The sequence below is a fragment of the Cnephaeus nilssonii genome, assembly GCF_951640355.1.
Source record: "Cnephaeus nilssonii genome assembly, chromosome: 24".
Classification (NCBI taxonomy): domain Eukaryota; kingdom Metazoa; phylum Chordata; class Mammalia; order Chiroptera; family Vespertilionidae; genus Cnephaeus; species Cnephaeus nilssonii.
This window is the reverse complement of record NC_137095.1, coordinates 2,712,686-2,728,909: the sequence shown is the minus strand read 5'-3', so window position 1 is coordinate 2,728,909 and position 16,224 is coordinate 2,712,686. Positions and strand designations below refer to the sequence as shown.

Sequence of the window (16,224 nt, the reverse complement as noted above, 5' to 3'; positions counted from 1 at the left end):
CATCCCCTAAGGCTGCAGCCAGCCTGGGCGCCTATGGCTGACCAGAGGGAGGGAAGCCCGGATACTGGGTGCCTGTGGTCAGCTGGAGGAGGGAATCCTGGGTACCAGGTGCGGGCCGAGGCAGAGGTAGTTAGGGGCAATCAAGCCAGCAGGGGAGCAGTTAGGGACAATCAGGCTGGTAGGCAGAAGCAGTTAGGGGCAATCAGGCAGGCAGGTGAGCGGTTAGGAGCCAGCAGTTCTGAATTGTGAGAGGGATGTCCAACTGCTGGTTATCCCATGAGGGGTCCCAGATTGGAGAGGGTGCAGGCCAGGCTGAGGGACACACTCCCCGCTGCCCCCCGTGCACGAATTTCGTGCATCGGGCCTCTAGTTGGTGAATAAAGGTGACTTGGTTCAGCAAGTGGCCCTGGGGAAGGACAAGATGGGGCCAGAGGCCTGGTTAACTGGAACAGATGGGCAGACCTCCCAGGACAGGTGTGTGGGGAGAACCGGGAGAGATCCCCCAAAGAATATATGCACAGGCGAAAATGGGAGACATCTGTAATACTATCAACGATCAAAAAGACATATTAAAATTTTAAAAAATATATAATATAGCCCAGCTGGTGTGGCGCAATGGTTGAGCACTGATCTATGATCCATGAGGTCCTGGTTCTATTCCTGGCTAGGGAACATATAAATAGAGATAATTCCTCCATGGTGGGGCCCAGAATTTGAGAGACATTTTCCTCTGGCCCCGCGTGTAATAAATGTAACTCTATCTCTCTAAGTGTTGCTTGGTTCTTCTCCAGTTTTCTGTAACAGTACCGGCTCCTTCCTGGGCCCTCAGCCTGAAGCAGGGCCTTGCTTCTTCCCTCATCAGAAGCGCAGGGGCAGGTGTTCGGCTCCTTTGGGACCACGGTCCCTTCACCAGGGATGTATTTCATAGCCTTTTAGAGAGCTCGCCTTGCTCAGGGGCTGCTGTTGTGGGTGTTAGATTTCCCAGGGCAATGAACAAAGAGACCAGGGCTGGGCGCTCCCTGTTTTAGCTGAGACGCTTCAACCACTCATGTTACTCCCACGCATAGCGTCTGCCATTGGTTCTCTCCCCCAGCACCCTGAGACGACAGAAGAAAGCCATCCTGTTCCAGAAAATTCAGAGGCAAATGGAGTCTTGTGGGGCCCCGCCCAGGACTCTGAACAGGGAAGCCAGGGAGCAGATCCGGTATTTCCATGAAGAATTTCCAGAGGCCTGGTCAGTTCCCAGATTGGCTGAAGGCTAGGATGTTAGCTCCGATGTGATCAGAAGGGTTTTAAAAGGCAAGTTTGTGCCCACATTGGAGAAGAAACTGAAGCAGGATCAAAAGGTCCTTCAGAAAGCTGGGCTTGCCCACTCGCTCCGCCAGCTTCCAGGCCCTGGGGATGCCTGGGAGCTGCTTTCTGCAGGCCGCCCTGTGTCAGGAGCTGAAGCCTCATCCCAAGGCCACGGTCACAGCACAGCTTTGAGGGTGACAGAACCTAATACTCAGAGTACAAACACAACGAGGAGACAGAAGGGAAGGAATAAAGGAGTCCAGAGCCAGGAGAAGAAAAGCTTTGGTCCTGTTTCTTCAGCCCAAGGTCAGCACAGAGAGCTGCAGAAGTACTCCACCAGTGGTTGTGAGGGCGCCAGAGGCTCTGACAGTGATGGATTGCCAAGTGGGAAGGAGCTGGAAGCATTGAAGGGAAGAGAACTGGGGGAGCAGAACTTCAGCAACAAGGTAGTGCAGAGGGGGCGAGAGTTCTTTGACGACAATGGGAACTTCCTGTACAGAATGTGAACTGGAGACTGGCTGGTGGAGGTGTCATGTAAAATACAGCTGAGCGAGCATATTGGAGCTGCCTGGATTTCTGTGTGTGGATTATCCACCTTGGAACTGAGGAGCCTGAAAATGGAAGGAGCCGCTTGTATTTCAGTTTGACAAGGGACAGTGAACTTCACAGGGCACGTGTATATGCAGACAACGTGAATAACAGGCTAGGTGCAGTCTAGCTCCTGGAGCATGGCTCCTGGTCTGACCATGGGGATATTCAGTACTCACCCTTCTTGCTGAGACGTTCTATGTGTCGAAACCAGCCTGTGTCACACATGTTAGGAGTCTGTTGTCTTTACAATATGTGTATGGGAGGAATTGAAAAATGTTCCTTCTGACATCGTTTACTTCTTAATTAATGAACACTAACAGTTCTGGAGCTGCTTAGTCAATTGGTTGTATTCATTTTGTGCAAAGTATAGTGAAATGCAACAACGAAAAATAAATATATACATATATGCATAGTCCATGGACATAGACAATAATGTGCTGAGTGCCTAGAAATGGTGGGGGCAGGTTAGAGGGAGGCAAAGGGGAATGAGGATGGGGGACTTTGGGTCTATTTTTAATAGAGCCAACATTAAAAAAGACGGTGTGCCAAATTTTTGGATAACAACATTTGTCAACCATCTACAAGTGTCTGCACTGCTTGGGGAAGAGAATGAAGAGGCGCTGCATTATTTGACAAGAGTTGAAGTGACAGAATTTGAAGATATTAAATCAGGTTACAGAATAGATTTTCATTTTGATGAAAATCCTTACTTTGAAAATAAAGTTCTCTAGAAAGAATTTCATCTGAACAAGAGTGGTGATCCATCTTCAAAGTCCACTGAAATCAAATGGAAATCTGGAAAGGATTTGATGAAATGTTCAAGTCAAACACAGAATAAAGCCAGCAGGAAGAGACAGCACGAGGAAACAGAAAGCTTCTTTACCTGGTTTACTGACCATTCTGATGCAGGTGCAGGTGAGTTAGGAGAAGTTATCAAAGATGACATTTGGCTAAATCCTTTACATTACTACTTGGTTCCTGACATGGGTGATGAAGAAGGGGAAGGAGAAGAAGATGATGATGCATGCACGAATTCATACACTGGGCCCCCCCCCCCCTCTCTCTCTCTCTCTCTCTCTCTCTCTCTCTATATATATATATATATATATATATATATATATATATATATATATATATATATATTAAAGCTTGTTTTAAATCAATAACCCAAATTCTAGTTAACCACCTCTGTGATACATTTCTCCCTCACCCTTCTCTCTTCTCCTTGCCCCATGCCGGTGGGGATTTTCAAGTGCAGGTGACACTGATGTATGCTATCTCATTCCTAGTGTTCACTGGGTCAGCCCTCAACAAGAAATGGCAGGTGGGCACATATATGGCCTCTAAGCTCTACACCTGTCATGTAGCATCACAGCAACCCATCTTGTTAGAAATTATCCTAAAATTCCCCATATCATGCCATAAAGACACCATCAGAGATGGACTCCCTTTTCATTCATTTGTTCGTCATTGTTAGTGTCCGGCCGCTTTGCGTTTAGAGCCAGGGACCACACTGATGTCATCATCCCCTGTGTGTGATTGTGCAGCTCAGCCCGGGTTCCCCACCTGCCACACTGACATAGATGGCACCTCCCATACTGTTCTCTGGGTCACTGCATGCTCTGCCCTCAAGAGAACCTTGGCTGCTTGTCCTCACAGGTCCCTAGGCTGTGCTCGTGTTCAGATGTGTGTGGACTGACTAGGTGATTAAAACATATATATTGATTACAGAGAGAGAGATATGGGGATATACTATATATATATATATATATATATATATATATATATATATATGCACAATAATAAAAAAGTAATAAGCTAATTCAACTGGGAGACCTTCCGGATATCCTTCTGGATAAAACCTGGGGCTTGGCTGTCCTGTAAACCACCGCCATACGACCCTCATCCCTTTGCCCTAGCCGGCCATACACCCAGCAGGTCCCCTCACACCGATGGTGGCGTGGCCAGCCTGCAAATAGCCCTCAGCCCCTCACCCAGGGTGGCAATGCCCTCAATTCGGGACCCTCAACCTGATGGGGGCATGGCTGGCCTGCATACTACTCCAGTTCCTCACCCAGGCAGGCACCGCTCCCAGTGGGGATCCTCACCCCGATGGGGGCATGGCCGGCATGCGAACTGCCCCAGGCCCCTCACCTAGGCCAGCCCCGCCCCCGGAAGGGGACCCCCACCCTGATCAGGGACCCCCTTCAGGTCAAACCAGCCAGCCCCCACCTGTGCATCAGACCTCTATCTATACTAACAAAAAGGTACTATGCTAATTAGACTGGGAGACATGCTGGATGTCCTTCAGAACAAAGCCATGGTGGCGGGGCCAAGGCAGAGGCAGTTAGGGGTGATCATGCCAGGAGGGGGGGCATTTGGGGTGATCAGGCAGACAGGGTGGGGCAGTTGGACGTCCAGGCCAGGAGGGGTGTAGTTAGGGGCGAGCAGGCTGGCGGGAGGACAGTTGGGGGAGATCAGACCAGCAAGGTGGGTAGTAGGGGGTAAGAAGGCCAGCGGCGTGGGACATTTGGGCACGAGCAGGCTGGCATCAGAATGGTTAGGGGCGATCAGTCAGGCAGGTAGGTGACCGGTTAGGAGCCAGCAGTCCTGGATTGTGAGAGGGATGTCAGACTAACATCCCCTAAGGGATCCCAGATTAGAGAGGGTGCAGGCCAGGCTGAGGAACACCCCCTACCTCCAGTGCATGAAACTCATGCACTGGTTCACTAATACACACACACACACACACACACACACACACACACACACACACACACACACTGAGTGGCCAGATTATTATGATCTCTGAACACATAATAATCTGGCCACTCAGTGTATATCGTACATAATAAAAGGCTAATATGTAAATTGTCCCCTCGAACTGGAGTTTGACCAGCAGTTAGGCCAGCCAACTGCCATGTCCCCACCCCCTGGCCAGGCTGGCCAGACCCCACCCATCACCCATGCAAAAATTCATAATTCATGCACCGGGCCTCTAATACACACACACACACACACACACACACACACAATGTGTGGCCTGATTATTATGCGTTCAGAGGTCATAATAATCTGGCCACTCAGTATATCTTACCTAATAATAGACATGTAAATTGACCGTATCTTTGCTACACCCACAGCCAATCAGAGTGAGTTTGCAAATTAAAGTAAAACCATGGCAGCAGCCCCGCCCGCCAGCCGCTCCTGGCCTGTGACATGTGGAGAAGTCAGGGGTCAGCGCCTGAGGCTGGCAGCAGCCAGAGACCAAGAAGCTGCCTGCCCCGTGATCCCAGGCTGCAGCCAGCCTCAGAAGCCTCACGTCTGCCTGCCCCATGTCCTGGGGGAGACTGAGAAACGGGCCCTAGTGCCTGAGGCTGGGTGTGGCCCGGGAGACGAAGAAGCCGCCCACCCCGCAGTCCCGAGCACCAGTACCTGCGGCTGACTTTGGCCTGGGAGACGGAGAAACAGCCCACCCCGCAGTCCTGGGCACCAGTACCTATGGCTGGCTTTGGCCTGGTAGACGGAGAAGCCGCCCACCCCACGGTCCTGGACACCAGTACCTGCGGCTGGCTGTGGCCTGGGTGACGAAGAAGCCGCCTACCCTGCAGTCCTTGGCGCTAGCACTTGCGGCTGCAGCACAAGCGAAGCCACCTGTCCACCATCCCCTGAGGCTGCAGCCAGCCTGGGCGTCTATGGTGACCAGAGGGAGGGAAGCCCGGATTCCGGGTGCCTGTGGTCAGCTGGAGGAGGGAATCCTGGGTACCGGGTGTGAGGCAGAGGTGGTTAGGGGCAATCAAGCCAGCAGGGGAGCAGTTAGGCTGGCAGGCAGAAGCAGTTAGGGGCAATCAGGCAGGCAGATGAGCGGTTAGGAGCCAGCAGTTCTGAATTGTGAGAGGGATGTCCAACTGCAGGTTATCCCACGAGGGGTCGCAGATTGCAGAGGATGCAGGCCAGGCTAAGGGACACCCTCCCTGCCGCCCCCTGCGCATGAATTTCTTGTACTGGGCCCCTAGTATACTAATAAAAGAGTAATATGCTAATACAACCTGGAGACCTTCCGGATGTCCTTTTAGACAAAGCCGGGGGTTTGGCTGGCCTGCAAACAACCCACAAATGGCCCTCAGACCCTGGCTCAGGCTGACCACACCCCCAAACAGGTACCCTCACCCCAATGGGGGCGTGACCAGCCTGCAATTGCCCTCAGACCCTAGCCCAGGCCGGCCATGGCCCCCATCTTAGACCCTTAACCCGATGGGGGCGTGGCTGGCCTGCATACTGCCCCAGTTCCTCACCCACGCTGGCATCAACCCAAGTGGGGATCCCCACCCCAATGTGGACATGGCCGGCTTACAAACCACCCCAGGCCCCTCACCCAGGCCACCTCCGCTCCCCAAGTGGACACCTACCCTGAAACAGGACCTCCTTCAGTGCATATGAGCTGGCCCTCACCCATGCACCAAGCCCCTTTCTATACTAATAAAAAGGTAGTATGCTAATTAGACCAGGAGACATTCCGGACATCCTTCCAGACAAGGCCATGGTGGCGGGGCTAAGGCAGAGGTGGTTAGGGGTGATCAGGCCAGGAAGAAAGGACATTTGCAGGTGATCAGGCCAGCAAGGGGGGCCAGTTGGGGGCGAGTAGGCTGGTGGCTGGGGACAGTTAGGTACAAGCAGGCCAGTAGGGGGGGAAGTTGGGTGTGAGCAGCCTGGCGGGGGGGAGGGGGCAGTTGGGCGTGAACAGGCTGGCAAGGAGGGCCAGTTGAGGGCGGAAAGGCCAGCGGGACGGGATAGTTGGGAGCAAGCAGGTCAGCAAGAAGAGTGGTTAGGGGCGATCAGGCAGGCAGGCAGGTGAGTGGTTAGGAGCCAGCAGTCCTGGATTGCAAGAGGGATATCCTACTGCCGGTTTAGGCCTGATCCCACAGGGGATCCCAGATTGGAGAGGGTGCTGGCCAGGCTGAGGGACATTCCACCGCCCCGCCCCCAAGCACGAAATGCATGCACTGGGACACAACTATATATATATATATATATATATATACTGAGTAGCCAGGTAATTATGATCTCTGAATGCATAATAATCTGGCCACTCAGTATATATCCTATATAATAAAAGTTAATATGCAAACTTTCACTTCGACCAGGAGTTCAACCAGCAGGAAGGCTGGCCAACTGCCCATGTCCCCTCCTCCTGGTCAGGCTGGCCGGACCCACCCATGAATGAATTCATTCACCAGGGGTCTTATATATACACACACTGAGTGGCCAGATTATTATGCATTCAAGGATCATAATAATCTGTCCACTGTGCGTGAGTGTGTGTGTGTGTGTGGGTGGGTGTGTGTATATGGAGAGAGAGAGAGAGAGAGAGAGAGAGAGAGAGATCTATTTTTTGTTCCATTAATTTTATACATTGTTGTAATTGATATATATATAGTAGGACTTTGGGTTACGTCGGAGATCTGTTCCTATGGCGCGACATAATGCAATTTTCGCTGTAAGTCAAAACCCACCTACATAAGCACCTACGTCACTCACATGGCACACATACACAGCAGAAATGAAGTGAAACAGTAAAAAAAACTTAAAAGAAAAATAACAATTCCTGACCTTTACTTATCTTACCTAATAATAGACAAACATGTAAATTGACCGTACCTTCGATACTCCCAGAGTCAATCAGAATGAGTATGCAAATTAACCCAACTAAGATGGCAGCTAATTTGCATAAGTAGGTACCCAGCAGTCTTCATCCGGGAACAGGGAACATCCTCAGCACCCAGAGCAAGAGGGAGCCAGCAATCAGAGCCAGCAGGAGCCAGTGATCAGAGCGAGAGGGAGCCAGCAATCTGAGTGAGAAGGAGCCAGCCATCAGAGCAAGAGGGAGCCAACAATCAGAGAGAGAGGGAGCCAGTGATCAGAGCCAGCTATTGAAACGAGAGCAAGCCAGCCATCGGAGCAAGAGGGATCCAGTGACCGGAGAGAGAGGGAGCCAGCCATCAGAGAGAGGGAGCCAGCAATCAGAGAGAGAGGGAGCCAGTGATCAGAGCCAGTTATCGAAGCGAGAGTAAGCCAGTCATCGGAGCGAGAGGGAGCCAGCCATAGGAGGGAGAGGGAGCCAGCATCGGAGGGAGAGCAAGCCAGCCATAGGAGAGAGAGGGAGTCAGCGATCGAAGCGAGAGGAAGCCAGCAATCGGAGAGAGAGGGAGCCAGCCATTGGAGAGAGAGGGAGCCAGTCATTGGAGAGAGTGGGAGCCAGCCATCGGAGGGAGAGGGAGCCAGCCATCAGAGGGAGAGGGAGCCAGCCATCGGAGGGAGAGGAAGCCAGAGATTGGAGCGAGAGGGAACCAGTGATTAGAGTGAAAGTGAGCCAGTAATTGGAGGGAGATGGACAGCCCCATAGGCTTTAGGCCTGGGCAGGGGCAGAGCCAGTGATTGGAGAGTGCTGGAGGGCACCTGCCCAGGCCCAAGACTTTAGGTCCCAGCAGGGGCAGAGCCGGAGATCAGTGTGAACTGAGTTTCTAATCTACTTGATATATGTACCTTTTCTGATTGCTCATCTGCTAAGCTCCCTGTATGCCACTGGTAATATTCTTAGTAACTTGAGTAATAAGAATCCAAAATGGGGATCTAGTGTTTTTCCACTACACTTGTGGAGAAAAAAAAAAAAAGGTCCGCTGCTGCAGGGCTAAGAAATGTCATATCCTGCCCTAGCTGGATTGGCTCAGTGAATAATGCATTGGCCTACCAACAACAGGGTCTGGGTTCAATTCTGATCAAGGGCATGTACCTAGGTTGCAGGCTCCTCCCTGGCCAGGGCTCAGGTCAGGGATCATGCAGGAAGCAACCAATCAAAATTTTCCTTTCACTTTGATGTTTCTCTCTGTCTCTCCCTTTGTCTTCCACATTCTCTAAAAATTAATGGAAACATCCTCAGGGGAGGAGTAAAAAAAAAAAGAACGAAATGTCATATGCTATGAAAGACACATCTTGAAAATGCCTAAAGAAATTTGTCATTTTTTCAGGATGGACTGAAGTCCATGTTGATGAAAACACTTTGGTGGTTTCATTGGCTGGCTGTGGCTGCAGCAGTGGGGTGACGGGGCTGGTGCCTTCCCCTGATCAGCCCAGTTGCCTCCATACAGGGAGCAGACCTAAGCAGATGTAGGACATACCCTGAGTGCTTTCAGTATGTAAGAGGGGGCAGGCTGGGCTGAGAGACATCCCATCACCCCGCCCGTGCACGAATTTCGTGCACTGGGCCCCTAGTGGTAAATAAAAAATAAAAAGCATAAAGCACATATGTACATATAAGGGAAAATACTGGATTATACTTACCTTTTTGACTGTTGTTGGCTTGCACACTGGACGTTGCAAAGTGGGGAAAGAAATGCTTACACTAGGCTGCTGTGGGGAGGAGGTTTGACAGGCAGAACCTGCAGAAGATGCATGTGATACTGGGTCAGGTGAGTCCGGAGAGGCAGGTCCTGCAGAAGGTGCTGGAGATCCTGGGTCAGGTGAGTCCTGAGAGACAAAACCTGCAGAAGGTGCTGGAGATACTGGGTCAGGTGAGTCCGGAAAGGGAGAACCTGCAGAAGGTGCTGGAGATCCTGGGTCAGGTGAGTCTGGAGAGGAAAAACCTGCAGAAGGTGCTGGAGAGCCTCGGTCAGGTGACTCTGGAGAAGCATATGAGATAGAGGGTAGGGGATCTGTTGCAGGCCTCTCCAACTTCTTAAAATAATGTTTGAGGCTAGTCTGGAAGGATACCTTCTTCTTGTCCTCCCAAATCTTGTAACACCAAAGGCTATCCATGACCCCTCTGGCAACCTTAGTGTACCTGTCAATGTTGGGGTCCTGAGCCTCAAACCTTGCCAAGGCATCCTCTATCATGGCAAAGGCCCTCGCTAATTCTGTGCTTGTAAAACTCCTGGGCTCTGGGGTTGGTGTGTCTTCCTCTTCAATGAACTGCTGTTTCAGTTGAGTGAGGTCCTCGGCAGACAGCTCCTCTCCATGAGATGCCAGCATCTCTGTGACATCCTCAGCCTCCACCTCCAAATCAAGCTGCTTACTCAACTCAACAACATTCTTGATGACAACCTCAACTGAATCCTCAAAGCCATGGAAATCGTTCACAAACTGGGGACACAATTTTTTTCCAAACACCATTCAAGTTCGTCTGCTTAACTTCATCCCAAAAATGAGAAATGTTTTTTACAGCAGCAAGAACTTTGTAAGATTTCCAAAAGTCATTGAGAGTCAACTCTTTATCCTTCTCCATTGCCATAAAAGCCATAGCAAGTGTCCTTCGGAGGTAGTAGGCCTTGAAAGAGGCAATGACACCTTGGCCCATTGTAAAAGGGAGGTGGTGCTAGGTGGAAGGTAAACCACCTTGACATTTGGATGAATGTCATTCAAATCGGCAGGGTGACAAGGGGCATTGTCGAGCACTAGCAACACCTTAAAGGGCAGCCCCCTTGAAGCACAGTAGTCCTTGACTTCTGGCACAAAATGGTTTGTGAACCAGTCCTCAAATACGCTAAGTGTCACCCGTGCCTTCTTGTTAGATTTCCAGATGACTGGTAGTGGACCCTTCCATATGCCCTTGATTGCCCTTGGATTCTCGGTCAGACGCACCAAGGGCTTCAGCTTGAAGTCACCAGCAGCATTAGCCCCAAGTAGCAAAGTCAATTTTTCCTTGCTGGCTTTATGTCCTGATGCTGTCTTCTCCTCCTTGGCAATGTACGTACGTGTAGGCATATGCTTCCAGAACAAGCCTGTCTCATGCACATTAAACACTTGTTGATCACAGTAACCCCCCTCCCAAATTATCTCAGCCAACGCACTAAGAAACCCCCTCCCTAATTATCTCAGCCAATGCACCTGCTGCTTTAGCATCATCACTAGCAGCTTCCCCTGGCAGCTTAAAATTATGCAAATTAGCACGAGCCTTAAAACGCAAAAACCAACCTTTGCTAGCCACAAACTCAACACCCTTTTCTTTTTTCAAGGCCTCAAACAATCTTTTAGCCTTCTCCTGAATCAACATCAGGCTAACTGGGATACACCGTTGATACTGCTCATCCAGCCAAAGCACTAATAATCTTTCCATCTCAATAATGAGACCACTATGCTGCTCTGTAACCACAGTTGATTTCATAGGAGCAGATCCTTTCACATGTTCAAGTACACGCATTTGATCGTTGATGATTGTCGAGACAGTTGTAGGACTTTGGCCAAGCAAACGGTCGATGTTCGTAGGTGTTTAGCCCTTTTCTGAGCATCTTATTGTGTCTACTTTCACTTCCATTGTCATGGCTTTCCTTCTTTTGGTAGCACTGCCATCAGAAGAATCTGCCTTATGCTTAGGAGCCATAAGGAAGGGCAAAAAGTGTTCAAAATAATAATACAAACAAAAGAGAGTGAATGAAGCACAATCCAAAACGGCTTATCAACAGCGACTGAATGACAGCGTCTTCCTTGTATAGCGCTGCGTGATCCTTATTCATCCACTCCGCTGGCCAACTAGTTCCCCGACGAACTTCCTGTAAACGTCTTACATCGAATGACAGAACTTTTTTTTTTTATAAATAAATTGCAGATGGCGATGTAAGCACAAAACGACGTATGTTGAGTCCGAGGTAACAAGAGGACTCTCTGGAGAGAGAGAGAGAGAGAGAAAGAGAGAGAGAGAGAGAGAGAGAGAGAGAGAGAGAGAGAGAGAGAGAGAGAGAGAGAGAGAGAGAGAGAGAGAGAGAGAGAGAGAGACATCTATTTTTTCTTCCATTAATTTTATACATTCTTTGATTAATTCTTGTAATTGATATGACCAGGGTTGGAACTTGCAAGCTTTCATTATTGAAATTATTCGCTGACCCACTTAGCTGTTTCGCCTCAGTCAGACATATGTGACATTTTAAGTAACAACCCAATAATGTACCTGAGAATAGATAGATACCAAAACCATCATGATGACTTAGATAGCGGTGGGAGGATAGAATAGCATTCATGGGATTTCAAAAGTGTCATTTTTCCAAGGAAATATTTAAAGTAAGCTATATCACTGAAAGACTGTATTATTGTGTCAATTATTTTATAGGCCGAGAATGAAGCTCTGATGATAAGGTCAGTAGGAACTTGGTATCAGCAATGCAGGCATGCAGGGAAACACCAAAATGTATTGTTTTTAATGTCTATTTTAAATAAATTCTACTGAAATCGATCTTTAGAAAAGGTTTAATCTTGATGCTTCCCAATAATTTTACTGTTTTATTGTGAAAAGTTTTGAACATATTTGGTGCTATTGAATCAGCATATTGAAAATAAAATATAATGATGTACTACTAAAATATATTATCATGTCCATGTTCAAAATCATCATTTTGGCTGTTTGAACCTCACAAGGATGAAAGCATTTACACCATGGATATTAATAAAGATTACAAACTCCCCATAATCAGTACACGCATATAGCTCTTCTCCAATGTGAACTCTCTGGTGGATAAGGAGGTGATTATTGCAGGTAAAAGATTTCCCACATTCACTACTCTCATAAGGTTTTGCACCACTGTGAACTCTATGGTATTGAGTGAAGTTACTGCGTTGCCTAAAGGACTTCCTACAGTCACTACACTCTTAGGGCTTTTCTCCACTGTGAACTCTGGGGTGTTGAATGAGGGTAAACCTGTGTGTAAATGACTGCCCACAGTCATTATGCTCATGGCTTTTCTCCAGTGTGAACTCTCCTGTAAATAAGGAGGTGATTATTGTGGATAAAAGCTTTCCCACATTCACTACACTCCTAAGGTTTTCACCAGTGTGAACTCTCTCGTGAGGAGTGATGGTACTGCTTTGATTGAAGGACATCGTGCAATCATGACACTCATACAGCCTTTCTCCAGTGTGGACTTTGTTGTGGAATGAGTTTGGACCTCAGGATGATGGACATCCCATGATCACTACACTCCTATGGCTTTTCTACAGTGTAAATACTTCTATGATGAATGAGGTTAAAGATTTCTCTAAAAGATTTCCCACATTTTCTACACTTATAATTCACTTCATAAAGGTCAGGCTACTGAAGATCACAAAACAAGGAAGACCTCAAACGAAATGACACACACATGGCAAGCACCACATGGAAGAGAAGCAGGATTGTCAGCTCATTCTTCTGCTAACAATGTTCAGCATGGTTTGTCTGCTGCTGACATGGAAAGCTGTGCTAAAATATGATTGTTCTCATTGCAAGTAATTTCTCTCTCTCTCTCTCTCTCTCTCTCTCTCTCTCTCTCTCTCTCTCTATCTCTCTCTCTCTGAATATCTATCTCTACCTCATCTCTATCTCTATCTCTATCTCTATCTCTATCTCTATCTCTATCTCTATCTCTATATATACATACACAAGGGTAATATGCAAAGGGTCCCCTCGGGAGTTCAACCAGGAGAACAATCACTCGCAATGACCTGTGCTGACAACCAGGGGACGGTGCGGAACATAATAGGTGACCAATGGCAGCAGCAGGGCGCTGTGGGAGCGAGAAAATGAGGAGGAGGGCAGGTGGGGGGAACCATGTCGTGTCAGTACGTGTGCAATGAGGGATGGAGGAGGTGGGGTGGCAGGGAATCTGACTGGCCCTGATCGCTGGCGAGGCCTAGGGACCCCATGAACAAATTTCATGCGCCAGGCCTCTAGTATCCAATAAATTAGTAGCTGGTGTTGAAGAACTATTTAAGCTCATATGTACATCTCATAACACATGTACAGGTCAATGTTAGACAATACTGAAGACGGAGCAATGCAGAGGAACAGGTGATGCAAAAATTCCACATAGGTGAAGGTAGTCAAAGGCCAGGAGGTCACAGGTGAAATGACAAGTCAGCATAGTGTCAAGTATGGCAGATAAAAGGAAGAATTGTGCTATTGCTCATGGTATTTGCACCACGTAAACACCGTTGGAAAAAAGCAGGTGCTTGGTATGATCTAAACACCACCCTTATACCATATCTCACCAACATGTTCAACTCAACATGGGTAGGCCTCTTCTGAGACCATCTTGCATGTTCACCCGGTAAAATAAATCAGGGTTCATCCTGCATATTTCTCTATACAAATATGTACAACAGAAATATTCCAAGTATTAATGAAATATGACAGAGATGGGCAGCCAGCACTGGCCTAGAGTCATTCGGCTTGCAATCATATGTAAGGAAGATAATATTACAAACGGAAGTGTGATCTTTTAAGAACAGATCAAGGTTCATGTAAGTAAAGACCATAACCTGACACAGGCCGTCACCAAGGACCTTTGCCTAGAGGAAGGAGGTAGAAATGGAAGCCATGGATCTGGACATAGTCACTCTGCCAGGGAGAGGAATAGCAGGTGGGACCCAGTAAGCTGTCTGTAAGACTCCTTACTCGCAGACACATCCTGCACTGTCTGAGGCAATGTTTGTGGAGTACTTCACTCAGGGCTCTCCACAGACCTCACCCATGGCAGCCACAGCACATCTGACAGGACAGTGGGGGAAATGAGCAGAGCCCATGGTCTGGCTGTAGAAGAGTGAAAGCTACATCAGAGGAATAAAGGAAGAGAGAACATCATCCCAGGACATTGGGAGAATGTGAAGGACTTACCTACAGATGATACAAATGCAAAAACTTCCAGCATCACATTGCAGTACAGAAGTCTCTGAGGCTCACCAAGAAGTCTCCATTCCTCCTGAGAAAAGAAAATGGCCACATCTTCAACGTTCATATACCGTCATAATGGGGACAGTACATCCCAGGATCAGATTCACTCCTAAGGTTCCAACTCTGTCATATTGCCACCCTCCACATCAATCTGCTCTCTCCACTTCACACACCAGAGAATATACCAGGGCTTCATCCCATGAAAGTCACTGTTATGTTATATTTCTACTGCCAATTTGTCTTCCCACAATAAAGGCAGTTGAGCAGATAGAAGATAACTGAGCTCTGGGATTCACATGTACACCACAATTCCTCTTGACAGTACAGTGGGTGTCAAGAACATAGGGTAGGAAGAGATGTTGGCCATACAGGGAGTATGAGTGATTTACTACTGGTTTTATCAGGCAACACCTATGTAGTCCCTCAGATTGTTCCTCAAAGACACCAAATACATTGGGTCAAACTTCACCTTTACAAGCAAAATCCCAGAATGCTGAGGCCATAACTGTGTATTACCTGCTGCACATAGTTCTTTGAACAACACTTCTCTCACACTGCTTCTTTCCCAGAGGCACAACTTCAAAGGTAACACAAATTTGCATTGGCGAGGACAGGTTTTTTCTTAATCACCTTCATTTCCAAATTTATAGATTACCATCTCCATAATCCATCTCTCTCTTACCCTTCTCCCTTACCCAGGCCCTTAGAGAATTTCAAGCCTGGGGAACACTGATGTATACTATCGCATTCCTAACCATCACTGTGTCACCCCCAACTACAAAAGGCAGGTGGGTACATAAATGTCATCCAAGCCCTGAATATGGCAGGTAGCACCAAAACATCACCCTTTCCAGGCATTATCCAAAAATTTCCCAAATTTTGTCGTCCAAACTCGACCAGAAATGGACTCTCCCTACTTTCATTCTTATGTCAAAGTCATGGTGCTCTGGCCATGAAGTCACACTCCCTCTCCAAGTGCTCATCACTCTTTCGACCGCACCTCTCTCACACCTGCACTGCTACAGTCCTGCCCCCTATAATTATCTCCTAACCCTCTTACTTATTACTCAGCATGTGTGGTCAAGAGAATGCTTGCCAAATTCAAACAGAAGCAAGTACTGCCCAGACTCTGATAGTCCACACTCATAGAGGCAGCCTTGCATCCTGCTCTGAAGGCCTCTCTCCATGACTGTTTTCCCCTTAAATCTAACCTATGAAGAACCACAGTTAGAATCCTCAGACCTCCCCTCCCCTGGTGCTGCAGGGTTCAATGAGGTCAGGCTGAAAGAACGCTGGAAGCGGAGAGGAGTCTGGGAGGCAAGGAGGCCCCACCCACCCTGATGGTGCTTAACATCCTCAGACACACCTTGCACAGCAAGGACTTTGCCTCCCAGGCCTCCTCCTACTCACCACTAGTGGGCTGAAGCCCATGAGTCCTGGAAGAAACTAAAGAGGTCAAAATGCCCGCCAGGAGCAGGAAGGCGGAAGTCCCGCCCTAACAGGATGCACTGACACAAAGTGTCCTTTATCTCTGCCTTCATGGTCGCATTCCTTTCTGGGTAATGTAGTTTTCTCAAATGCTAAGGGGAGGGCTAGCATCCAGTCAATGACATTGGTGAATAAAGGTAATGTGGTTCAGCAAGTGGCTCTGG

General features: G+C 48.4%; 2 pseudogenes across 2 annotated transcripts; both read left to right on the top strand.

Moving 5' to 3' along the window:
* The first annotated feature begins 421 nt into the window (after positions 1-421).
* On the top strand, positions 422-1,799 carry LOC307095007 (neugrin-like; annotated as a pseudogene). Its single transcript has 2 exons — positions 422-474; positions 1,094-1,799. The product of its transcript is annotated as a neugrin-like (transcript).
* A 576-nt stretch (positions 1,800-2,375) lies between these two features.
* Positions 2,376-3,551, top strand: LOC307095006 (protein SET-like; annotated as a pseudogene). The gene is made up of 2 exons: positions 2,376-2,910; positions 3,544-3,551. The product of its transcript is annotated as a protein SET-like (transcript).
* Positions 3,552-16,224: the final 12,673 nt, after the last annotated feature.